We start from the raw sequence: 25,696 nt of genomic DNA, 5'->3' as shown, positions 1-25,696 counted from the left end.
TCGCGCAAAGACGATTGTGCCGCTCACAGTGCTCTCCTTAGCGCGGCTTCTGCCGAAAGACGCCCGGCAGCGGCTCTTACCTCCGGAGAGCATCCTACCTTCCTCTTTAGCTCCTCTTCTCATCTACACCTCGGCAACAAGCTTTTCCACTATGTCTGGCTAGGAAAAACTGTGCCAGCACAGAAAACATCTCCCATCGTGTTCTAGAAGTTGCACGGATGTCTGCCAAGTGTTTGGCAGGAAGAAAAGAAAAGTTGTCCAAAACAGCTTCCAATCGAATGTTCCTGTGATTGGAAAAGTCAGGAGAGTGCAAAGGTACTGTTTTCTATCAGTTGGCAAGGTGCGCACACAATCCCAGTGTTGTACAGCTTGCTTCTTCACCTTCCCGAAGCTGCCGCTCTCGCCGGCTGCCGGAGCCCAAGAAGCGGCTTCTTCGCGCAAAGACGATTGTGCCGCTCACAGTGCTCTCCTTAGCGCGGCTTCTGCCGAAAGACGCCCGGCAGCGGCTCTTACCTCCGGAGAGCATCCTACCTTCCTCTTTAGCTCCTCTTCTCATCTACACCTCGGCAAAAAGCTTTTCCACTATGTCTGGCTAGGAAAAACTGTGCCAGCACAGAAAACATCTCCCCTCGTGTTCTAGAAGTTGCACGGATGTCTGCCAAGTGTTTGGCAGGAAGAAAAGAAAAGTTGTCCAAAACAGCTTCCAATCGAATGTTCCTGTGATTGGAAAAGTCAGGAGAGTGCAAAGGTACTGTTTTCTATCAGTTGGCAAGGTGCGCACACAATCCCAGTGTTGTACAGCTTGCTTCTTCACCTTCCCGAAGCTGCCGCTCTCGCCGGCTGCCGGAGCCCAAGAAGCGGCTTCTTCGCGCAAAGACGATTGTGCCGCTCACAGGGCTCTCCTTAGCGCGGCTTCTGCCGAAAGACGCCCGGCAGCGGCTCTTACCTCCGGAGAGCATCCTACCTTCCTCTTTAGCTCCTCTTCTCATCTACACCTCGGCAAAAAGCTTTTCCATTATGTCTGGCTAGGAAAAACTGTGCCAGCACAGAAAACATCTCCCCTCGTGTTCTAGAAGTTGCACGGATGTCTGCCAAGTGTTTGGCAGGAAGAAAAGAAAAGTTGTCCAAAACAGCTTCCAATCGAATGTTCCTGTGATTGGAAAAGTCAGGAGAGTGCAAAGGTACTGTTTTCTATCAGTTGGCAAGGTGCGCACACAATCCCAGTGTGGTACAGCTTGCTTCTTCACCTTCCCGAAGCTGCCGCTCTCGCCGGCTGCCGGAGCCCAAGAAGCGGCTTCTTCGCGCAAAGACGATTGTGCCGCTCACAGTGCTCTCCTTAGCGCGGCTTCTGCCGAAAGACGCCCGGCAGCGGCTCTTACCTCCGGAGAGCATCCTACCTTCCTCTTTAGCTCCTCTTCTCATCTACACCTCGGCAACAAGCTTTTCCACTATGTCTGGCTAGGAAAAACTGTGCCAGCACAGAAAACATCTCCCATCGTGTTCTAGAAGTTGCACGGATGTCTGCCAAGTGTTTGGCAGGAAGAAAAGAAAAGTTGTCCAAAACAGCTTCCAATCGAATGTTCCTGTGATTGGAAAAGTCAGGAGAGTGCAAAGGTACTGTTTTCTATCAGTTGGCAAGGTGCGCACACAATCCCAGTGTGGTACAGCTTGCTTCTTCACCTTCCCGAAGCTGCCGCTCTCGCCGGCTGCCGGAGCCCAAGAAGCGGCTTCTTCGCGCAAAGACGATTGTGCCGCTCACAGTGCTCTCCTTAGCGCGGCTTCTGCCGAAAGACGCCCGGCAGCGGCTCTTACCTCCGGAGAGCATCCTACCTTCCTCTTTAGCTCCTCTTCTCATCTACACCTCGGCAACAAGCTTTTCCACTATGTCTGGCTAGGAAAAACTGTGCCAGCACAGAAAACATCTCCCATCGTGTTCTAGAAGTTGCACGGATGTCTGCCAAGTGTTTGGCAGGAAGAAAAGAAAAGTTGTCCAAAACAGCTTCCAATCGAATGTTCCTGTGATTGGAAAAGTCAGGAGAGTGCAAAGGTACTGTTTTCTATCAGTTGGCAAGGTGCGCACACAATCCCAGTGTTGTACAGCTTGCTTCTTCACCTTCCCGAAGCTGCCGCTCTCGCCGGCTGCCGGAGCCCAAGAAGCGGCTTCTTCGCGCAAAGACGATTGTGCCGCTCACAGTGCTCTCCTTAGCGCGGCTTCTGCCGAAAGACGCCCGGCAGCGGCTCTTACCTCCGGAGAGCATCCTACCTTCCTCTTTAGCTCCTCTTCTCATCTACACCTCGGCAACAAGCTTTTCCACTATGTCTGGCTAGGAAAAACTGTGCCAGCACAGAAAACATCTCCCCTCGTGTTCTAGAAGTTGCACGGATGTCTGCCAAGTGTTTGGCAGGAAGAAAAGAAAAGTTGTCCAAAACAGCTTCCAATCGAATGTTCCTGTGATTGGAAAAGTCAGGAGAGTGCAAAGGTACTGTTTTCTATCAGTTGGCAAGGTGCGCACACAATCCCAGTGTGGTACAGCTTGCTTCTTCACCTTCCCGAAGCTGCCGCTCTCGCCGGCTGCCGGAGCCCAAGAAGCGGCTTCTTCGCGCAAAGACGATTGTGCCGCTCACAGTGCTCTCCTTAGCGCGGCTTCTGCCGAAAGATGCCCGGCAGCGGCTCTTACCTCCGGAGAGCATCCTACCTTCCTCTTTAGCTCCTCTTCTCATCTACACCTCGGCAACAAGCTTTTCCACTATGTCTGGCTAGGAAAAACTGTGCCAGCACAGAAAACATCTCCCATCGTGTTCTAGAAGTTGCACGGATGTCTGCCAAGTGTTTGGCAGGAAGAAAAGAAAAGTTGTCCAAAACAGCTTCCAATCGAATGTTCCTGTGATTGGAAAAGTCAGGAGAGTGCAAAGGTACTGTTTTCTATCAGTTGGCAAGGTGCGCACACAATCCCAGTGTTGTACAGCTTGCTTCTTCACCTTCCCGAAGCTGCCGCTCTCGCCGGCTGCCGGAGCCCAAGAAGCGGCTTCTTCGCGCAAAGACGATTGTGCCGCTCACAGTGCTCTCCTTAGCGCGGCTTCTGCCGAAAGACGCCCGGCAGCGGCTCTTACCTCCGGAGAGCATCCTACCTTCCTCTTTAGCTCCTCTTCTCATCTACACCTCGGCAACAAGCTTTTCCATTATGTCTGGCTAGGAAAAACTGTGCCAGCACAGAAAACATCTCCCATCGTGTTCTAGAAGTTGCACGGATGTCTGCCAAGTGTTTGGCAGGAAGAAAAGTTGTCCAAAACAGCTTCCAATCGAATGTTCCTGTGATTGGAAAAGTCAGGAGAGTGCAAAGGCACTGTTTTCTATCAGTTGGCAAGGTGCGCACACAATCCCAGTGTTGTACAGCTTGCTTCTTCACCTTCCCGAAGCTGCCGCTCTCGCCGGCTGCCGGAGCCCAAGAAGCGGCTTCTTCGCGCAAAGACGATTGTGCCGCTCACAGTGCTCTCCTTAGCGCGGCTTCTGCCGAAAGATGCCCGGCAGCGGCTCTTACCTCCGGAGAGCATCCTACCTTCCTCTTTAGCTCCTCTTCTCATCTACACCTCGGCAACAAGCTTTTCCACTATGTCTGGCTAGGAAAAACTGTGCCAGCACAGAAAACATCTCCCATCGTGTTCTAGAAGTTGCACGGATGTCTGCCAAGTGTTTGGCAGGAAGAAAAGAAAAGTTGTCCAAAACAGCTTCCAATCGAATGTTCCTGTGATTGGAAAAGTCAGGAGAGTGCAAAGGTACTGTTTTCTATCAGTTGGCAAGGTGCACACACAATCCCAGTGTTGTACAGCTTGCTTCTTCACCTTCCCGAAGCTGCCGCTCTCGCCGGCTGCCGGAGCCCAAGAAGCGGCTTCTTCGCGCAAAGACGATTGTGCCGCTCACAGTGCTCTCCTTAGCGCGGCTTCTGCCGAAAGACGCCCGGCAGCGGCTCTTACCTCCGGAGAGCATCCTACCTTCCTCTTTAGCTCCTCTTCTCATCTACACCTCGGCAACAAGCTTTTCCACTATGTCTGGCTAGGAAAAACTGTGCCAGCACAGAAAACATCTCCCATCGTGTTCTAGAAGTTGCACGGATGTCTGCCAAGTGTTTGGCAGGAAGAAAAGAAAAGTTGTCCAAAACAGCTTCCAATCGAATGTTCCTGTGATTGGAAAAGTCAGGAGAGTGCAAAGGTACTGTTTTCTATCAGTTGGCAAGGTGCGCACACAATCCCAGTGTGGTACAGCTTGCTTCTTCACCTTCCCGAAGCTGCCGCTCTCGCCGGCTGCCGGAGCCCAAGAAGCGGCTTCTTCGCGCAAAGACGATTGTGCCGCTCACAGTGCTCTCCTTAGCGCGGCTTCTGCCGAAAGACGCCCGGCAGCGGCTCTTACCTCCGGAGAGCATCCTACCTTCCTCTTTAGCTCCTCTTCTCATCTACACCTCGGCAACAAGCTTTTCCACTATGTCTGGCTAGGAAAAACTGTGCCAGCACAGAAAACATCTCCCATCGTGTTCTAGAAGTTGCACGGATGTCTGCCAAGTGTTTGGCAGGAAGAAAAGAAAAGTTGTCCAAAACAGCTTCCAATCGAATGTTCCTGTGATTGGAAAAGTCAGGAGAGTGCAAAGGTACTGTTTTCTATCAGTTGGCAAGGTGCGCACACAATCCCAGTGTGGTACAGCTTGCTTCTTCACCTTCCCGAAGCTGCCGCTCTCGCCGCCTGCCGGAGCCCAAGAAGCGGCTTCTTCGCGCAAAGACGATTGTGCCGCTCACAGTGCTCTCCTTAGCGCGGCTTCTGCCGAAAGATGCCCGGCAGCGGCTCTTACCTCCGGAGAGCATCCTACCTTCCTCTTTAGCTCCTCTTCTCATCTACACCTCGGCAACAAGCTTTTCCACTATGTCTGGCTAGGAAAAACTGTGCCAGCACAGAAAACATCTCCCATCGTGTTCTAGAAGTTGCACGGATGTCTGCCAAGTGTTTGGCAGGAAGAAAAGAAAAGTTGTCCAAAACAGCTTCCAATCGAATGTTCCTGTGATTGGAAAAGTCAGGAGAGTGCAAAGGTACTGTTTTCTATCAGTTGGCAAGGTGCGCACACAATCCCAGTGTTGTACAGCTTGCTTCTTCACCTTCCCGAAGCTGCCGCTCTCGCCGGCTGCCGGAGCCCAAGAAGCGGCTTCTTCGCGCAAAGACGATTGTGCCGCTCACAGTGCTCTCCTTAGCGCGGCTTCTGCCGAAAGACGCCCGGCAGCGGCTCTTACCTCCGGAGAGCATCCTACCTTCCTCTTTAGCTCCTCTTCTCATCTACACCTCGGCAACAAGCTTTTCCATTATGTCTGGCTAGGAAAAACTGTGCCAGCACAGAAAACATCTCCCCTCGTGTTCTAGAAGTTGCACGGATGTCTGCCAAGTGTTTGGCAGGAAGAAAAGTTGTCCAAAACAGCTTCCAATCGAATGTTCCTGTGATTGGAAAAGTCAGGAGAGTGCAAAGGTACTGTTTTCTATCAGTTGGCAAGGTGCGCACACAATCCCAGTGTGGTACAGCTTGCTTCTTCACCTTCCCGAAGCTGCCGCTCTCGCCGGCTGCCGGAGCCCAAGAAGCGGCTTCTTCGCGCAAAGACGATTGTGCCGCTCACAGTGCTCTCCTTAGCGCGGCTTCTGCCGAAAGACGCCCGGCAGCGGCTCTTACCTCCGGAGAGCATCCTACCTTCCTCTTTAGCTCCTCTTCTCATCTACACCTCGGCAACAAGCTTTTCCACTATGTCTGGCTAGGAAAAACTGTGCCAGCACAGAAAACATCTCCCATCGTGTTCTAGAAGTTGCACGGATGTCTGCCAAGTGTTTGGCAGGAAGAAAAGAAAAGTTGTCCAAAACAGCTTCCAATCGAATGTTCCTGTGATTGGAAAAGTCAGGAGAGTGCAAAGGTACTGTTTTCTATCAGTTGGCAAGGTGCGCACACAATCCCAGTGTTGTACAGCTTGCTTCTTCACCTTCCCGAAGCTGCCGCTCTCGCCGGCTGCCGGAGCCCAAGAAGCGGCTTCTTCGCGCAAAGACGATTGTGCCGCTCACAGTGCTCTCCTTAGCGCGGCTTCTGCCGAAAGACGCCCGGCAGCGGCTCTTACCTCCGGAGAGCATCCTACCTTCCTCTTTAGCTCCTCTTCTCATCTACACCTCGGCAACAAGCTTTTCCACTATGTCTGGCTAGGAAAAACTGTGCCAGCACAGAAAACATCTCCCATCGTGTTCTAGAAGTTGCACGGATGTCTGCCAAGTGTTTGGCAGGAAGAAAAGAAAAGTTGTCCAAAACAGCTTCCAATCGAATGTTCCTGTGATTGGAAAAGTCAGGAGAGTGCAAAGGTACTGTTTTCTATCAGTTGGCAAGGTGCGCACACAATCCCAGTGTTGTACAGCTTGCTTCTTCACCTTCCCGAAGCTGCCGCTCTCGCCGGCTGCCGGAGCCCAAGAAGCGGCTTCTTCGCGCAAAGACGATTGTGCCGCTCACAGCGCTCTCCTTAGCGCGGCTTCTGCCGAAAGACGCCCGGCAGCGGCTCTTACCTCCGGAGAGCATCCTACCTTCCTCTTTAGCTCCTCTTCTCATCTACACCTCGGCAAAAAGCTTTTCCACTATGTCTGGCTAGGAAAAACTGTGCCAGCACAGAAAACATCTCCCCTCATGTTCTAGAAGTTGCACGGATGTCTGCCAAGTGTTTGGCAGGAAGAAAAGAAAAGTTGTCCAAAACAGCTTCCAATCGAATGTTCCTGTGATTGGAAAAGTCAGGAGAGTGCAAAGGTACTGTTTTCTATCAGTTGGCAAGGTGCGCACACAATCCCAGTGTTGTACAGCTTGCTTCTTCACCTTCCCGAAGCTGCCGCTCTCGCCGGCTGCCGGAGCCCAAGAAGCGGCTTCTTCGCGCAAAGACGATTGTGCCGCTCACAGTGCTCTCCTTAGCGCGGCTTCTGCTGAAAGACGCCCGGCAGCGGCTCTTACCTCCGGAGAGCATCCTACCTTCCTCTTTAGCTCCTCTTCTCATCTACACCTCGGCAACAAGCTTTTCCACTATGTCTGGCTAGGAAAAACTGTGCCAGCACAGAAAACATCTCCCATCGTGTTCTAGAAGTTGCACGGATGTCTGCCAAGTGTTTGGCAGGAAGAAAAGAAAAGTTGTCCAAAACAGCTTCCAATCGAATGTTCCTGTGATTGGAAAAGTCAGGAGAGTGCAAAGGTACTGTTTTCTATCAGTTGGCAAGGTGCGCACACAATCCCAGTGTGGTACAGCTTGCTTCTTCACCTTCCCGAAGCTGCCGCTCTCGCCGGCTGCCGGAGCCCAAGAAGCGGCTTCTTCGCGCAAAGACGATTGTGCCGCTCACAGTGCTCTCCTTAGCGCGGCTTCTGCCGAAAGACGCCCGGCAGCGGCTCTTACCTCCGGAGAGCATCCTACCTTCCTCTTTAGCTCCTCTTCTCATCTACACCTCGGCAACAAGCTTTTCCACTATGTCTGGCTAGGAAAAACTGTGCCAGCACAGAAAACATCTCCCATCGTGTTCTAGAAGTTGCACGGATGTCTGCCAAGTGTTTGGCAGGAAGAAAAGTTGTCCAAAACAGCTTCCAATCGAATGTTCCTGTGATTGGAAAAGTCAGGAGAGTGCAAAGGTACTGTTTTCTATCAGTTGGCAAGGTGCGCACACAATCCCAGTGTGGTACAGCTTGCTTCTTCACCTTCCCGAAGCTGCCGCTCTCGCCGGCTGCCGGAGCCCAAGAAGCGGCTTCTTCGCGCAAAGACGATTGTGCCGCTCACAGTGCTCTCCTTAGCGCGGCTTCTGCCGAAAGACGCCCGGCAGCGGCTCTTACCTCCGGAGAGCATCCTACCTTCCTCTTTAGCTCCTCTTCTCATCTACACCTCGGCAACAAGCTTTTCCACTATGTCTGGCTAGGAAAAACTGTGCCAGCACAGAAAACATCTCCCATCGTGTTCTAGAAGTTGCACGGATGTCTGCCAAGTGTTTGGCAGGAAGAAAAGAAAAGTTGTCCAAAACAGCTTCCAATCGAATGTTCCTGTGATTGGAAAAGTCAGGAGAGTGCAAAGGTACTGTTTTCTATCAGTTGGCAAGGTGCGCACACAATCCCAGTGTTGTACAGCTTGCTTCTTCACCTTCCCGAAGCTGCCGCTCTCGCCGGCTGCCGGAGCCCAAGAAGCGGCTTCTTCGCGCAAAGACGATTGTGCCGCTCACAGTGCTCTCCCTAGCGCGGCTTCTGCCGAAAGACGCCCGGCAGCGGCTCTTACCTCCGGAGAGCATCCTACCTTCCTCTTTAGCTCCTCTTCTCATCTACACCTCGGCAACAAGCTTTTCCACTATGTCTGGCTAGGAAAAACTGTGCCAGCACAGAAAACATCTCCCATCGTGTTCTAGAAGTTGCACGGATGTCTGCCAAGTGTTTGGCAGGAAGAAAAGAAAAGTTGTCCAAAACAGCTTCCAATCGAATGTTCCTGTGATTGGAAAAGTCAGGAGAGTGCAAAGGTACTGTTTTCTATCAGTTGGCAAGGTGCGCACACAATCCCAGTGTTGTACAGCTTGCTTCTTCACCTTCCCGAAGCTGCCGCTCTCGCCGGCTGCCGGAGCCCAAGAAGCGGCTTCTTCGCGCAAAGACGATTGTGCCGCTCACAGCGCTCTCCTTAGCGCGGATTCTGTCGAAAGACGCCCGGCAGCGGCTCTTACCTCCGGAGAGCATCCTACCTTCCTCTTTAGCTCCTCTTCTCATCTACACCTCGGCAACAAGCTTTTCCACTATGTCTGGCTAGGAAAAACTGTGCCAGCACAGAAAACATCTCCCATCGTGTTCTAGAAGTTGCACGGATGTCTGCCAAGTGTTTGGCAGGAAGAAAAGAAAAGTTGTCCAAAACAGCTTCCAATCGAATGTTCCTGTGATTGGAAAAGTCAGGAGAGTGCAAAGGTACTGTTTTCTATCAGTTGGCAAGGTGCACACACAATCCCAGTGTTGTACAGCTTGCTTCTTCACCTTCCCGAACCTGCCGCTCTCGCCGGCTGCCGGAGCCCAAGAAGCGGCTTCTTCGCGCAAAGACGATTGTGCCGCTCACAGTGCTCTCCTTAGCGCGGCTTCTGCCGAAAGACACCCGGCAGCGGCTCTTACCTCCGGAGAGCATCCTACCTTCCTCTTTAGCTCCTCTTCTCATCTACACCTCGGCAACAAGCTTTTCCACTATGTCTGGCTAGGAAAAACTGTGCCAGCACAGAAAACATCTCCCATCGTGTTCTAGAAGTTGCACGGATGTCTGCCAAGTGTTTGGCAGGAAGAAAAGAAAAGTTGTCCAAAACAGCTTCCAATCGAATGTTCCTGTGATTGGAAAAGTCAGGAGAGTGCAAAGGTACTGTTTTCTATCAGTTGGCAAGGTGCGCACACAATCCCAGTGTTGTACAGCTTGCTTCTTCACCTTCCCGAAGCTGCCGCTCTCGCCGGCTGCCGGAGCCCAAGAAGCGGCTTCTTCGCGCAAAGACGATTGTGCCGCTCACAGCGCTCTCCTTAGCGCGGCTTCTGCCGAAAGACGCCCGGCAGCGGCTCTTACCTCCGGAGAGCATCCTACCTTCCTCTTTAGCTCCTCTTCTCATCTACACCTCGGCAACAAGCTTTTCCACTATGTCTGGCTAGGAAAAACTGTGCCAGCACAGAAAACATCTCCCCTCGTGTTCTAGAAGTTGCACGGATGTCTGCCAAGTGTTTGGCAGGAAGAAAAGAAAAGTTGTCCAAAACAGCTTCCAATCGAATGTTCCTGTGATTGGAAAAGTCAGGAGAGTGCAAAGGTACTGTTTTCTATCAGTTGGCAAGGTGCGCACACAATCCCAGTGTTGTACAGCTTGCTTCTTCACCTTCCCGAAGCTGCCGCTCTCGCCGGCTGCCGGAGCCCAAGAAGCGGCTTCTTCGCGCAAAGACGATTGTGCCGCTCACAGCGCTCTCCTTAGCGCGGCTTCTGCCGAAAGACGCCCGGCAGCGGCTCTTACCTCCGGAGAGCATCCTACCTTCGTCTTTAGCTCCTCTTCTCATCTACACCTCGGCAAAAAGCTTTTCCACTATGTCTGGCTAGGAAAAACTGTGCCAGCACAGAAAACATCTCCCATCGTGTTCTAGAAGTTGCACGGATGTCTGCCAAGTGTTTGGCAGGAAGAAAAGAAAAGTTGTCCAAAACAGCTTCCAATCGAATGTTCCTGTGATTGGAAAAGTCAGGAGAGTGCAAAGGCACTGTTTTCTATCAGTTGGCAAGGTGCGCACACAATCCCAGTGTTGTACAGCTTGCTTCTTCACCTTCCCGAAGCTGCCGCTCTCGCCGGCTGCCGGAGCCCAAGAAGCGGCTTCTTCGCGCAAAGATGATTGTGCCGCTCACAGTGCTCTCCTTAGCGCGGTTTCTGCCGAAAGATGCCCGGCAGCGGCTCTTACCTCCGGAGAGCATCCTACCTTCCTCTTTAGCTCCTCTTCTCATCTACACCTCGGCAACAAGCTTTTCCACTATGTCTGGCTAGGAAAAACTGTGCCAGCACAGAAAACATCTCCCATCGTGTTCTAGAAGTTGCACGGATGTCTGCCAAGTGTTTGGCAGGAAGAAAAGAAAAGTTGTCCAAAACAGCTTCCAATCGAATGTTCCTGTGATTGGAAAAGTCAGGAGAGTGCAAAGGTACTGTTTTCTATCAGTTGGCAAGGTGCGCACACAATCCCAGTGTTGTACAGCTTGCTTCTTCACCTTCCCGAAGCTGCCGCTCTCGCCGGCTGCCGGAGCCCAAGAAGCGGCTTCTTCGCGCAAAGACGATTGTGCCGCTCACAGCGCTCTCCTTAGCGCGGCTTCTGCCGAAAGACGCCCGGCAGCGGCTCTTACCTCCGGAGAGCATCCTACCTTCCTCTTTAGCTCCTCTTCTCATCTACACCTCGGCAACAAGTTTTTCCACTATGTCTGGCTAGGAAAAACTGTGCCAGCACAGAAAACATCTCCCCTCGTGTTCTAGAAGTTGCACGGATGTCTGCCAAGTGTTTGGCAGGAAGAAAAGAAAAGTTGTCCAAAACAGCTTCCAATCGAATGTTCCTGTGATTGGAAAAGTCAGGAGAGTGCAAAGGTACTGTTTTCTATCAGTTGGCAAGGTGCGCACACAATCCCAGTGTTGTACAGCTTGCTTCTTCACCTTCCCGAAGCTGCCGCTCTCGCCGGCTGCCGGAGCCCAAGAAGCGGCTTCTTCGCGCAAAGACGATTGTGCCGCTCACAGCGCTCTCCTTAGCGCGGCTTCTGCCGAAAGACGCCCGGCAGCGGCTCTTACCTCCGGAGAGCATCCTACCTTCCTCTTTAGCTCCTCTTCTCATCTACACCTCGGCAAAAAGCTTTTCCACTATGTCTGGCTAGGAAAAACTGTGCCAGCACAGAAAACATCTCCCATCGTGTTCTAGAAGTTGCACGGATGTCTGCCAAGTGTTTGGCAGGAAGAAAAGAAAAGTTGTCCAAAACAGCTTCCAATCGAATGTTCCTGTGATTGGAAAAGTCAGGAGAGTGCAAAGGCACTGTTTTCTATCAGTTGGCAAGGTGCGCACACAATCCCAGTGTTGTACAGCTTGCTTCTTCACCTTCCCGAAGCTGCCGCTCTCGCCGGCTGCCGGAGCCCAAGAAGCGGCTTCTTCGCGCAAAGATGATTGTGCCGCTCACAGTGCTCTCCTTAGCGCGGTTTCTGCCGAAAGATGCCCGGCAGCGGCTCTTACCTCCGGAGAGCATCCTACCTTCCTCTTTAGCTCCTCTTCTCATCTACACCTCGGCAACAAGCTTTTCCACTATGTCTGGCTAGGAAAAACTGTGCCAGCACAGAAAACATCTCCCATCGTGTTCTAGAAGTTGCACGGATGTCTGCCAAGTGTTTGGCAGGAAGAAAAGAAAAGTTGTCCAAAACAGCTTCCAATCGAATGTTCCTGTGATTGGAAAAGTCAGGAGAGTGCAAAGGTACTGTTTTCTATCAGTTGGCAAGGTGCGCACACAATCCCAGTGTTGTACAGCTTGCTTCTTCACCTTCCCGAAGCTGCCGCTCTCGCCGGCTGCCGGAGCCCAAGAAGCGGCTTCTTCGCGCAAAGACGATTGTGCCGCTCACAGTGCTCTCCCTAGCGCGGCTTCTGCCGAAAGACGCCCGGCAGCGGCTCTTACCTCCGGAGAGCATCCTACCTTCCTCTTTAGCTCCTCTTCTCATCTACACCTCGGCAACAAGCTTTTCCACTATGTCTGGCTAGGAAAAACTGTGCCAGCACAGAAAACATCTCCCCTCGTGTTCTAGAAGTTGCACGGATGTCTGCCAAGTGTTTGGCAGGAAGAAAAGAAAAGTTGTCCAAAACAGCTTCCAATCGAATGTTCCTGTGATTGGAAAAGTCAGGAGAGTGCAAAGGTACTGTTTTCTATCAGTTGGCAAGGTGCGCACACAATCCCAGTGTTGTACAGCTTGCTTCTTCACCTTCCCGAAGCTGCCGCTCTCGCCGGCTGCCGGAGCCCAAGAAGCGGCTTCTTCGCGCAAAGACGATTGTGCCGCTCACAGTGCTCTCCTTAGCGCGGCTTCTGCCGAAAGACGCCCGGCAGCGGCTCTTACCTCCGGAGAGCATCCTACCTTCCTCTTTAGCTCCTCTTCTCATCTACACCTCGGCAAAAAGCTTTTCCATTATGTCTGGCTAGGAAAAACTGTGCCAGCACAGAAAACATCTCCCATCGTGTTCTAGAAGTTGCACGGATGTCTGCCAAGTGTTTGGCAGGAAGAAAAGAAAAGTTGTCCAAAACAGCTTCCAATCGAATGTTCCTGTGATTGGAAAAGTCAGGAGAGTGCAAAGGTACTGTTTTCTATCAGTTGGCAAGGTGCGCACACAATCCCAGTGTTGTACAGCTTGCTTCTTCACCTTCCCGAAGCTGCCGCTCTCGCCGGCTGCCGGAGCCCAAGAAGCGGCTTCTTCGCGCAAAGACGATTGTGCCGCTCACAGTGCTCTCCTTAGCGCGGCTTCTGCCGAAAGACGCCCGGCAGCGGCTCTTACCTCCGGAGAGCATCCTACCTTCCTCTTTAGCTCCTCTTCTCATCTACACCTCGGCAACAAGCTTTTCCACTATGTCTGGCTAGGAAAAACTGTGCCAGCACAGAAAACATCTCCCCTCGTGTTCTAGAAGTTGCACGGATGTCTGCCAAGTGTTTGGCAGGAAGAAAAGAAAAGTTGTCCAAAACAGCTTCCAATCGAATGTTCCTGTGATTGGAAAAGTCAGGAGAGTGCAAAGGTACTGTTTTCTATCAGTTGGCAAGGTGCGCACACAATCCCAGTGTTGTACAGCTTGCTTCTTCACCTTCCCGAAGCTGCCGCTCTCGCCGGCTGCCGGAGCCCAAGAAGCGGCTTCTTCGCGCAAAGACGATTGTGCCGCTCACAGTGCTCTCCTTAGCGCGGCTTCTGCCGAAAGACGCCCGGCAGCGGCTCTTACCTCCGGAGAGCATCCTACCTTCCTCTTTAGCTCCTCTTCTCATCTACACCTCGGCAACAAGCTTTTCCACTATGTCTGGCTAGGAAAAACTGTGCCAGCACAGAAAACATCTCCCATCGTGTTCTAGAAGTTGCACGGATGTCTGCCAAGTGTTTGGCAGGAAGAAAAGTTGTCCAAAACAGCTTCCAATCGAATGTTCCTGTGATTGGAAAAGTCAGGAGAGTGCAAAGGTACTGTTTTCTATCAGTTGGCAAGGTGCGCACACAATCCCAGTGTGGTACAGCTTGCTTCTTCACCTTCCCGAAGCTGCCGCTCTCGCCGGCTGCCGGAGCCCAAGAAGCGGCTTCTTCGCGCAAAGACGATTGTGCCGCTCACAGTGCTCTCCTTAGCGCGGCTTCTGCCGAAAGACGCCCGGCAGCGGCTCTTACCTCCGGAGAGCATCCTACCTTCCTCTTTAGCTCCTCTTCTCATCTACACCTCGGCAACAAGCTTTTCCACTATGTCTGGCTAGGAAAAACTGTGCCAGCACAGAAAACATCTCCCATCGTGTTCTAGAAGTTGCACGGATGTCTGCCAAGTGTTTGGCAGGAAGAAAAGAAAAGTTGTCCAAAACAGCTTCCAATCGAATGTTCCTGTGATTGGAAAAGTCAGGAGAGTGCAAAGGTACTGTTTTCTATCAGTTGGCAAGGTGCGCACACAATCCCAGTGTTGTACAGCTTGCTTCTTCACCTTCCCGAAGCTGCCGCTCTCGCCGGCTGCCGGAGCCCAAGAAGCGGCTTCTTCGCGCAAAGACGATTGTGCCGCTCACAGTGCTCTCCCTAGCGCGGCTTCTGCCGAAAGACGCCCGGCAGCGGCTCTTACCTCCGGAGAGCATCCTACCTTCCTCTTTAGCTCCTCTTCTCATCTACACCTCGGCAACAAGCTTTTCCACTATGTCTGGCTAGGAAAAACTGTGCCAGCACAGAAAACATCTCCCATCGTGTTCTAGAAGTTGCACGGATGTCTGCCAAGTGTTTGGCAGGAAGAAAAGAAAAGTTGTCCAAAACAGCTTCCAATCGAATGTTCCTGTGATTGGAAAAGTCAGGAGAGTGCAAAGGTACTGTTTTCTATCAGTTGGCAAGGTGCGCACACAATCCCAGTGTTGTACAGCTTGCTTCTTCACCTTCCCGAAGCTGCCGCTCTCGCCGGCTGCCGGAGCCCAAGAAGCGGCTTCTTCGCGCAAAGACGATTGTGCCGCTCACAGCGCTCTCCTTAGCGCGGCTTCTGCCGAAAGACGCCCGGCAGCGGCTCTTACCTCCGGAGAGCATCCTACCTTCCTCTTTAGCTCCTCTTCTCATCTACACCTCGGCAACAAGCTTTTCCACTATGTCTGGCTAGGAAAAACTGTGCCAGCACAGAAAACATCTCCCATCGTGTTCTAGAAGTTGCACGGATGTCTGCCAAGTGTTTGGCAGGAAGAAAAGAAAAGTTGTCCAAAACAGCTTCCAATCGAATGTTCCTGTGATTGGAAAAGTCAGGAGAGTGCAAAGGTACTGTTTTCTATCAGTTGGCAAGGTGCGCACACAATCCCAGTGTTGTACAGCTTGCTTCTTCACCTTCCCGAAGCTGCCGCTCTCGCCGGCTGCCGGAGCCCAAGAAGCGGCTTCTTCGCGCAAAGACGATTGTGCCGCTCACAGTGCTCTCCTTAGCGCGGCTTCTGCCGAAAGACACCCGGCAGCGGCTCTTACATCCGGAGAGCATCCTACCTTCCTCTTTAGCTCCTCTTCTCATCTACACCTCGGCAACAAGCTTTTCCACTATGTCTGGCTAGGAAAAACTGTGCCAGCACAGAAAACATCTCCCATCGTGTTCTAGAAGTTGCACGGATGTCTGCCAAGTGTTTGGCAGGAAGAAAAGAAAAGTTGTCCAAAACAGCTTCCAATCGAATGTTCCTGTGATTGGAAAAGTCAGGAGAGTGCAAAGGTACTGTTTTCTATCAGTTGGCAAGGTGCGCACACAATCCCAGTGTTGTACAGCTTGCTTCTTCACCTTCCCGAAGCTGCCGCTCTCGCCGGCTGCCGGAGCCCAAGAAGCGGCTTCTTCGCGCAAAGACGATTGTGCCGCTCACAGGGCTCTCCTTAGCGCGGCTTCTGCCGAAAGACGCCCGGCAGCGGCTCTTACCTCCGGAGAGCATCCTACCTTCCTCTTTAGCTCCTCTTCTCATCTACACCTCGGCAACAAGCTTTTCCACTATGTCTGGCTAGGAAAAACTGTGCCAGCACAGAAAACATCTCCCATCGTGTTCTAGAAGTTGCACGGATGTCTGCCAAGTGTTTGGCAGGAAGAAAAGAAAAGTTGTCCAAAACAGCTTCCAATCGAATGTTCCTGTGATTGGAAAAGTCAGGAGAGTGCAAAGGTACTGTTTTCTATCAGTTGGCAAGGTGCGCACACAATCCCAGTGTTGTACAGCTTGCTTCTTCACCTTCCCGAAGCTGCCGCTCTCGCCGGCTGCCGGAGCCCAAGAAGCGGCTTCTTCGCGCCAAGACGATTGTGCCGCTCACAGTGCTCTCCTTAGCGCGGCTTCTGCCGAAAGACGCCCGGCAGCGGCTCTTACCTCCGGAGAGCATCCTACCTTCCTCTTTAGCTCCTCTTCTCATCTACACCTCGGCAACAAGCTTTTCCAGTATGTCTGGCTAGGAAAAACTGTGCCAGCACAGAAAACATCTCCCATCGTGTTCTAGAAGTTGCACGGATGTCTGCCAAGTGTTTGGCAGGAAGAAAAGAAAAGTTGTCCAAAACAGCTTCCAATCGAATGTTCCTGTGATTGGAAAAGTCAGGAGAGTGCAAAGGTACTGTTTTCTATCAGTTGGCAAGGTGCGCACACAATCCTAGTGTTGTACAGCTTGCTTCTTCACCTTCCCGAAGCTGCCGCTCTCGCCGGCTGCCGGAGCCCAAGAAGCGGCTTCTTCGCGCAAAGACGATTGTGCCGCTCACAGTGCTCTCCTTAGCGCGGCTTCTGCCGAAAGACGCCCGGCAGCGGCTCTTACCTCCGGAGAGCATCCTACCTTCCTCTTTAGCTCCTCTTCTCATCTACACCTCGGCAACAAGCTTTTCCACTATGTCTGGCTAGGAAAAACTGTGCCAGCACAGAAAACATCTCCCATCGTGTTCTAGAAGTTGCACGGATGTCTGCCAAGTGTTTGGCAGGAAGAAAAGAAAAGTTGTCCAAAACAGCTTCCAATCGAATGTTCCTGTGATTGGAAAAGTCAGGAGAGTGCAAAGGTACTGTTTTCTATCAGTTGGCAAGGTGCGCACACAATCCCAGTGTTGTACAGCTTGCTTCTTCACCTTCCCGAAGCTGCCGCTCTCGCCGGCTGCCGGAGCCCAAGAAGCGGCTTCTTCGCGCCAAGACGATTGTGCCGCTCACAGTGCTCTCCTTAGCGCAGCTTCTGCCGAAAGACGCCCGGCAGCGGCTCTTACCTCCGGAGAGCATCCTACCTTCGTCTTTAGCTCCTCTTCTCATCTACAGCTCGGCAACAAGCTTTTCCACTATGTCTGGCTAGGAAAAACTGTGCCAGCACAGAAAACATCTCCCATCGTGTTCTAGAAGTTGCACGGATGTCTGCCAAGTGTTTGGCAGGAAGAAAAGAAAAGTTGTCCAAAACAGCTTCCAATCGAATGTTCCTGTGATTGGAAAAGTCAGGAGAGTGCAAAGGTACTGTTTTCTATCAGTTGGCAAGGTGCGCACACAATCCCAGTGTTGTACAGCTTGCTTCTTCACCTTCCCGAAGCTGCCGCTCTCGCCGGCTGCCGGAGCCCAAGAAGCGGCTTCTTCGCGCAAAGACGATTGTGCCGCTCACAGGGCTCTCCTTAGCGCGGCTTCTGCCGAAAGACGCCCGGCAGCGGCTCTTACCTCCGGAGAGCATCCTACCTTCCTCTTTAGCTCCTCTTCTCATCTACACCTCGGCAAAAAGCTTTTCCATTATGTCTGGCTAGGAAAAACTGTGCCAGCACAGAAAACATCTCCCCTCGTGTTCTAGAAGTTGCACGGATGTCTGCCAAGTGTTTGGCAGGAAGAAAAGAAAAGTTGTCCAAAACAGCTTCCAATCGAATGTTCCTGTGATTGGAAAAGTCAGGAGAGTGCAAAGGTACTGTTTTCTATCAGTTGGCAAGGTGCGCACACAATCCCAGTGTTGTACAGCTTGCTTCTTCACCTTCCCGAAGCTGCCGCTCTCGCCGGCTGCCGGAGCCCAAGAAGCGGCTTCTTCGCGCAAAGACGATTGTGCCGCTCACAGTGCTCTCCTTAGCGCGGCTTCTGCCGAAAGACGCCCGGCAGCGGCTCTTACCTCCGGAGAGCATCCTACCTTCCTCTTTAGCTCCTCTTCTCATCTACACCTCGGCAACAAGCTTTTCCACTATGTCTGGCTAGGAAAAACTGTGCCAGCACAGAAAACATCTCCCATCGTGTTCTAGAAGTTGCACGGATGTCTGCCAAGTGTTTGGCAGGAAGAAAAGAAAAGTTGTCCAAAACAGCTTCCAATCGAATGTTCCTGTGATTGGAAAAGTCAGGAGAGTGCAAAGGTACTGTTTTCTATCAGTTGGCAAGGTGCGCACACAATCCCAGTGTTGTACAGCTTGCTTCTTCACCTTCCCGAAGCTGCCGCTCTCGCCGGCTGCCGGAGCCCAAGAAGCGGCTTCTTCGCGCAAAGACGATTGTGCCGCTCACAGTGCTCTCCTTAGCGCGGCTTCTGCCGAAAGACGCCCGGCAGCGGCTCTTACCTCCGGAGAGCATCCTACCTTCCTCTTTAGCTCCTCTTCTCATCTACACCTCGGCAACAAGCTTTTCCACTATGTCTGGCTAGGAAAAACTGTGCCAGCACAGAAAACATCTCCCATCGTGTTCTAGAAGTTGCACGGATGTCTGCCAAGTGTTTGGCAGGAAGAAAAGTTGTCCAAAACAGCTTCCAATCGAATGTTCCTGTGATTGGAAAAGTCAGGAGAGTGCAAAGGTACTGTTTTCTATCAGTTGGCAAGGTGCGCACACAATCCCAGTGTGGTACAGCTTGCTTCTTCACCTTCCCGAAGTTGCCGCTCTCGCCGGCTGCCGGAGCCCAAGAAGCGGCTTCTTCGCGCAAAGACGATTGTGCCGCTCACAGTGCTCTCCTTAGCGCGGCTTCTGCCGAAAGACACCCGGCAGCGGCTCTTACCTCCGGAGAGCATCCTACCTTCCTCTTTAGCTCCTCTTCTCATCTACACCTCGGCAACAAGCTTTTCCACTATGTCTGGCTAGGAAAAACTGTGCCAGCACAGAAAACATCTCCCATCGTGTTCTAGAAGTTGCACGGATGTCTGCCAAGTGTTTGGCAGGAAGAAAAGAAAAGTTGTCCAAAACAGCTTCCAATCGAATGTTCCTGTGATTGGAAAAGTCAGGAGAGTGCAAAGGTACTGTTTTCTATCAGTTGGCAAGGTGCGCACACAATCCCAGTGTTGTACAGCTTGCTTCTTCACCTTCCCGAAGCTGCCGCTCTCGCCGGCTGCCGGAGCCCAAGAAGCGGCTTCTTCGCGCAAAGACGATTGTGCCGCTCACAGTGCTCTCCCTAGCGCGGCTTCTGCCGAAAGACGCCCGGCAGCGGCTCTTACCTCCGGAGAGCATCCTACCTTCCTCTTTAGCTCCTCTTCTCATCTACACCTCGGCAACAAGCTTTTCCACTATGTCTGGCTAGGAAAAACTGTGCCAGCACAGAAAACATCTCCCATCGTGTTCTAGAAGTTGCACGGATGTCTGCCAAGTGTTTGGCAGGAAGAAAAGAAAAGTTGTCCAAAACAGCTTCCAATCGAATGTTCCTGTGATTGGAAAAGTCAGGAGAGTGCAAAGGTACTGTTTTCTATCAGTTGGCAAGGTGCGCACACAATCCCAGTGTTGTACAGCTTGCTTCTTCACCTTCCCGAAGCTGCCGCTCTCGCCGGCTGCCGGAGCCCAAGAAGCGGCTTCTTCGCGCAAAGACGATTGTGCCGCTCACAGCGCTCTCCTTAGCGCGGCTTCTGCCGAAAGACGCCCGGCAGCGGCTCTTACCTCCGGAGAGCATCCTACCTTCCTCTTTAGCTCCTCTTCTCATCTACACCTCGGCAACAAGCTTTTCCACTATGTCTGGCTAGGAAAAACTGTGCCAGCACAGAAAACATCTCCCATCGTGTTCTAGAAGTTTCACGGATGTCTGCCAAGTGTTTGGCAGGAAGAAAAGAAAAGTTGTCCAAAACAGCTTCCAATCGAATGTTCCTGTGATTGGAAAAGTCAGGAGAGTGCAAAGGTACTGTTTTCTATCAGTTGGCAAGGTGCGCACACAATCCCAGTGTTGTACAGCTTGCTTCTTCACCTTCCCGAAGCTGCCGCTCTCGCCGGCTGCCGGAGCCCAAGAAGCGGCTTCTTCGCGCAAAGACGATTGTGCCGCTCACAGTGCTCTCCTTAGCGCGGCTTCTGCCGAAAGACACCCGGCAGCGGCTCTTACCTCCGGAGAGCATCCTACCTTCCTCTTTAGCTCCTCTTCTCATCTACACCTCGGCAACAAGCTTTTCCACTATGTCTGGCTAGGAAAAACTGTGCCAGCACAGAAAACATCTCCCATCGTGTTCTAGAAGTTGCACGGATGTCTGCCAAGTGTTTGGCAGGAAGAAAAGAAAAGTTGTCCAAAACAGCTTCCAATCGAATGTTCCTGTGATTGGAAAAGTCAGGAGAGTGCAAAGGTACTGTTTTCTATCAGTTGGCAAGGTGCGCACACAATCCCAGTGTTGTACAGCTTGCTTCTTCACCTTCCCGAAGCTGCCGCTCTCGCCGGCTGCCGGAGCCCAAGAAGCGGCTTCTTCGCGCAAAGACGATTGTGCCGCTCACAGCGCTCTCCTTAGCGCGGCTTCTGCCGAAAGACGCCCGGCAGCGGCTCTTACCTCCGGAGAGCATCCTACCTTCCTCTTTAGCTCCTCTTCTCATCTACACCTCGGCAACAAGCTTTTCCACTATGTCTGGCTAGGAAAAACTGTGCCAGCACAGAAAACATCTCCCATCGTGTTCTAGAAGTTGCACGGATGTCTGCCAAGTGTTTGGCAGGAAGAAAAGAAAAGTTGTCCAAAACAGCTTCCAATCGAATGTTCCTGTGATTGGAAAAGTCAGGAGAGTGCAAAGGTACTGTTTTCTATCAGTTGGCAAGGTGCGCACACAATCCCAGTGTTGTACAGCTTGCTTCTTCACCTTCCCGAAGCTGCCGCTCTCGCCGGCTGCCGGAGCCCAAGAAGCGGCTTCTTCGCGCAAAGACGATTGTGCCGCTCACAGTGCTCTCCTTAGCGCGGCTTCTGCCGAAAGACGCCCGGCAGCGGCTCTTACCTCCGGAGAGCATCCTACCTTCCTCTTTAGCTCCTCTTCTCATCTACACCTCGGCAACAAGCTTTTCCACTATGTCTGGCTAGGAAAAACTGTGCCAGCACAGAAAACATCTCCCATCGTGTTCTAGAAGTTGCACGGATGTCTGCCAAGTGTTTGGCAGGAAGAAAAGAAAAGTTGTCCAAAACAGCTTCCAATCGAATGTTCCTGTGATTGGAAAAGTCAGGAGAGTGCAAAGGTACTGTTTTCTATCAGTTGGCAAGGTGCGCACACAATCCCAGTGTTGTACAGCTTGCTTCTTCACCTTCCCGAAGCTGCCGCTCTCGCCGGCTGCCGGAGCCCAAGAAGCGGCTTCTTCGCGCAAAGACGATTGTGCCGCTCACAGGGCTCTCCTTAGCGCGGCTTCTGCCGAAAGACGCCCGGCAGCGGCTCTTACCTCCGGAGAGCATCCTACCTTCCTCTTTAGCTCCTCTTCTCATCTACACCTCGGCAACAAGCTTTTCCACTATGTCTGGCTAGGAAAAACTGTGCCAGCACAGAAAACATCTCCCATCGTGTTCTAGAAGTTGCACGGATGTCTGCCAAGTGTTTGGCAGGAAGAAAAGAAAAGTTGTCCAAAACAGCTTCCAATCGAATGTTCCTGTGATTGGAAAAGTCAGGAGAGTGCAAAGGTACTGTTTTCTATCAGTTGGCAAGGTGCGCACACAATCCCAGTGTTGTACAGCTTGCTTCTTCACCTTCCCGAAGCTGCCGCTCTCGCCGGCTGCCGGAGCCCAAGAAGCGGCTTCTTCGCGCCAAGACGATTGTGCCGCTCACAGTGCTCTCCTTAGCGCAGCTTCTGCCGAAAGACGCCCGGCAGCGGCTCTTACCTCCGGAGAGCATCCTACCTTCCTCTTTAGCTCCTCTTCTCATCTACACCTCGGCAACAAGCTTTTCCACTATGTCTGGCTAGGAAAAACTGTGCCAGCACAGAAAACATCTCCCATCGTGTTCTAGAAGTTGCACGGATGTCTGCCAAGTGTTTGGCAGGAAGAAAAGAAAAGTTGTCCAAAACAGCTTCCAATCGAATGTTCCTGTGATTGGAAAAGTCAGGAGAGTGCAAAGGTACTGTTTTCTATCAGTTGGCAAGGTGCGCACACAATCCCAGTGTTGTACAGCTTGCTTCTTCACCTTCCCGAAGCTGCCGCTCTCGCCGGCTGCCGGAGCCCAAGAAGCGGCTTCTTCGCGCAAAGACGATTGTGCCGCTCACAGGGCTCTCCTTAGCGCGGCTTCTGCCGAAAGACGCCCGGCAGCGGCTCTTACCTCCGGAGAGCATCCTACCTTCCTCTTTAGCTCCTCTTCTCATCTACACCTCGGCAAAAAGCTTTTCCATTATGTCTGGCTAGGAAAAACTGTGCCAGCACAGAAAACATCTCCCCTCGTGTTCTAGAAGTTGCACAGATGTCTGCCAAGTGTTTGGCAGGAAGAAAAGAAAAGTTGTCCAAAACAGCTTCCAATCGAATGTTCCTGTGATTGGAAAAGTCAGGAGAGTGCAAAGGTACTGTTTTCTATCAGTTGGCAAGGTGCGCACACAATCCCAGTGTTGTACAGCTTGCTTCTTCACCTTCCCGAAGCTGCCGCTCTCGCCGGCTGCCGGAGCCCAAGAAGCGGCTTCTTCGCGCAAAGACGATTGTGCCGCTCACAGTGCTCTCCTTAGCGCGGCTTCTGCCGAAAGACGCCCGGCAGCGGCTCTTACCTCCGGAGAGCATCCTACCTTCCTCTTTAGCTCCTCTTCTCATCTACACCTCGGCAACAAGCTTTTCCACTATGTCTGGCTAGGAAAAACTGTGCCAGCACAGAAAACATCTCCCATCGTGTTCTAGAAGTTGCACGGATGTCTGCCAAGTGTTTGGCAGGAAGAAAAGAAAAGTTGTCCAAAACAGCTTCCAATCGAATGTTCCTGTGATTGGAAAAGTCAGGAGAGTGCAAAGGTACTGTTTTCTATCAGTTGGCAAGGTGCGCACACAATCCCAGTGTTGTACAGCTTGCTTCTTCACCTTCCCGAAGCTGCCGCTCTCGCCGGCTGCCGGAGCCCAAGAAGCGGCTTCTTCGCGCAAAGACGATTGTGCCGCTCACAGTGCTCTCCTTAGCGCGGCTTCTGCCGAAAGACGCCCGGCAGCGGCTCTTACCTCCGGAGAGCATCCTACCTTCCTCTTTAGCTCCTCTTCTCATCTACACCTCGGCAACAAGCTTTTCCACTATGTCTGGCTAGGAAAAACTGTGCCAGCACAGAAAACATCTCCCATCGTGTTCTAGAAGTTGCACGGATGTCTGCCAAGTGTTTGGCAGGAAGAAAAGTTGTCCAAAACAGCTTCCAATCGAATGTTCCTGTGATTGGAAAAGTCAGGAGAGTGCAAAGGTACTGTTTTCTATCAGTTGGCAAGGTGCGCACACAATCCCAGTGTTGTACAGCTTGCTTCTTCACCTTCCCGAAGCTGCCGCTCTCGCCGGCTGCCGGAGCCCAAGAAGCGGCTTCTTCGCGCAAAGACGATTGTGCCGCTCACAGTGCTCTCCTTAGCGCGGCTTCTGCCGAAAGACGCCCGGCAGCGGCTCTTACCTCCGGAGAGCATCCTACCTTCCTCTTTAGCTCCTCTTCTCATCTACACCTCGGCAACAAGCTTTTCCACTATGTCTGGCTAGGAAAAACTGTGCCAGCACAGAAAACATCTCCCCTCGTGTTCTAGAAGTTGCACGGATGTCTGCCAAGTGTTTGGCAGGAAGAAAAGAAAAGTTGTCCAAAACAGCTTCCAATCGAATGTTCCTGTGATTGGAAAAGTCAGGAGAGTGCAAAGGTACTGTTTTCTATCAGTTGGCAAGGTGCGCACACAATCCCAGTGTTGTACAGCTTGCTTCTTCACCTTCCCGAAGCTGCCGCTCTCGCCGGCTGCCGGAGCCCAAGAAGCGGCTTCTTCGCGCCAAGACGATTGTGCCGCTCACAGTGCTCTCCTTAGCGCGGCTTCTGCCGAAAGACGCCCGGCAGCGGCTCTTACCTCCGGAGAGCATCCTACCTTCCTCTTTAGCTCCTCTTCTCATCTACACCTCGGCAACAAGCTTTTCCACTATGTCTGGCTAGGAAAAACTGTGCCAGCACAGAAAACATCTCCCATCGTGTTCTAGAAGTTGCACGGATGTCTGCCAAGTGTTTGGCAGGAAGAAAAGAAAAGTTGTCCAAAACAGCTTCCAATCGAATGTTCCTGTGATTGGAAAAGTCAGGAGAGTGCAAAGGTACTGTTTTCTATCAGTTGGCAAGGTGCGCACACAATCCCAGTGTTGTACAGCTTGCTTCTTCACCTTCCCGAAGCTGCCGCTCTCGCCGGCTGCCGGAGCCCAAGAAGCGGCTTCTTCGCGCAAAGACGATTGTGCCGCTCACAGTGCTCTCCTTAGCGCGGCTTCTGCCGAAAGACGCCCGGCAGCGGCTCTTACCTCCGGAGAGCATCCTACCTTCCTCTTTAGCTCCTCTTCTCATCTACACCTCGGCAAAAAGCTTTTCCATTATGTCTGGCTAGGAAAAACTGTGCCAGCACAGAAAACATCTCCCATCGTGTTCTAGAAGTTGCACGGATGTCTGCCAAGTGTTTGGCAGGAAGAAAAGAAAAGTTGTCCAAAACAGCTTCCAATCGAATGTTCCTGTGATTGGAAAAGTCAGGAGAGTGCAAAGGTACTGTTTTCTATCAGTTGGCAAGGTGCGCACACAATCCCAGTGTTGTACAGCTTGCTTCTTCACCTTCCCGAAGCTGCCGCTCTCGCCGGCTGCCGGAGCCCAAGAAGCGGCTTCTTCGCGCAAAGACGATTGTGCCGCTCACAGTGCTCTCCTTAGCGCGGCTTCTGCCGAAAGACGCCCGGCAGCGGCTCTTACCTCCGGAGAGCATCCTACCTTCCTCTTTAGCTCCTCTTCTCATCTACACCTCGGCAACAAGCTTTTCCACTATGTCTGGCTAGGAAAAACTGTGCCAGCACAGAAAACATCTCCCATCGTGTTCTAGAAGTTGCACGGATGTCTGCCAAGTGTTTGGCAGGAAGAAAAGAAAAGTTGTCCAAAACAGCTTCCAATCGAATGTTCCTGTGATTGGAAAAGTCAGGAGAGTGCAAAGGTACTGTTTTCTATCAGTTGGCAAGGTGCGCACACAATCCCAGTGTTGTACAGCTTGCTTCTTCACCTTCCCGAAGCTGCCGCTCTCGCCGGCTGCCGGAGCCCAAGAAGCGGCTTCTTCGCGCAAAGACGATTGTGCCGCTCACAGTGCTCTCCTTAGCGCGGCTTCTGCCGAAAGACGCCCGGCAGCGGCTCTTACCTCCGGAGAGCATCCTACCTTCCTCTTTAGCTCCTCTTCTCATCTACACCTCGGCAACAAGCTTTTCCACTATGTCTGGCTAGGAAAAACTGTGCCAGCACAGAAAACATCTCCCATCGTGTTCTAGAAGTTGCACGGATGTCTGCCAAGTGTTTGGCAGGAAGAAAAGAAAAGTTGTCCAAAACAGCTTCCAATCGAATGTTCCTGTGATTGGAAAAGTCAGGAGAGTGCAAAGGTACTGTTTTCTATCAGTTGGCAAGGTGCGCACACAATCCCAGTGTTGTACAGCTTGCTTCTTCACCTTCCCGAAGCTGCCGCTCTCGCCGGCTGCCGGAGCCCAAGAAGCGGCTTCTTCGCGCAAAGACGATTGTGCCGCTCACAGTGCTCTCCTTAGCGCGGCTTCTGCCGAAAGACGCCCGGCAGCGGCTCTTACCTCCGGAGAGCATCCTACCTTCCTCTTTAGCTCCTCTTCTCATCTACACCTCGGCAACAAGCTTTTCCACTATGTCTGTCTAGGAAAATCTGTGCCAGC

This window comes from Melospiza georgiana, chromosome 12 (assembly GCF_028018845.1).
Source record: "Melospiza georgiana isolate bMelGeo1 chromosome 12, bMelGeo1.pri, whole genome shotgun sequence".
NCBI lineage: Eukaryota > Metazoa > Chordata > Aves > Passeriformes > Passerellidae > Melospiza > Melospiza georgiana.
The sequence above is the reverse complement of the archived record's forward strand: the minus strand, read 5'-3'. Positions refer to the sequence as shown.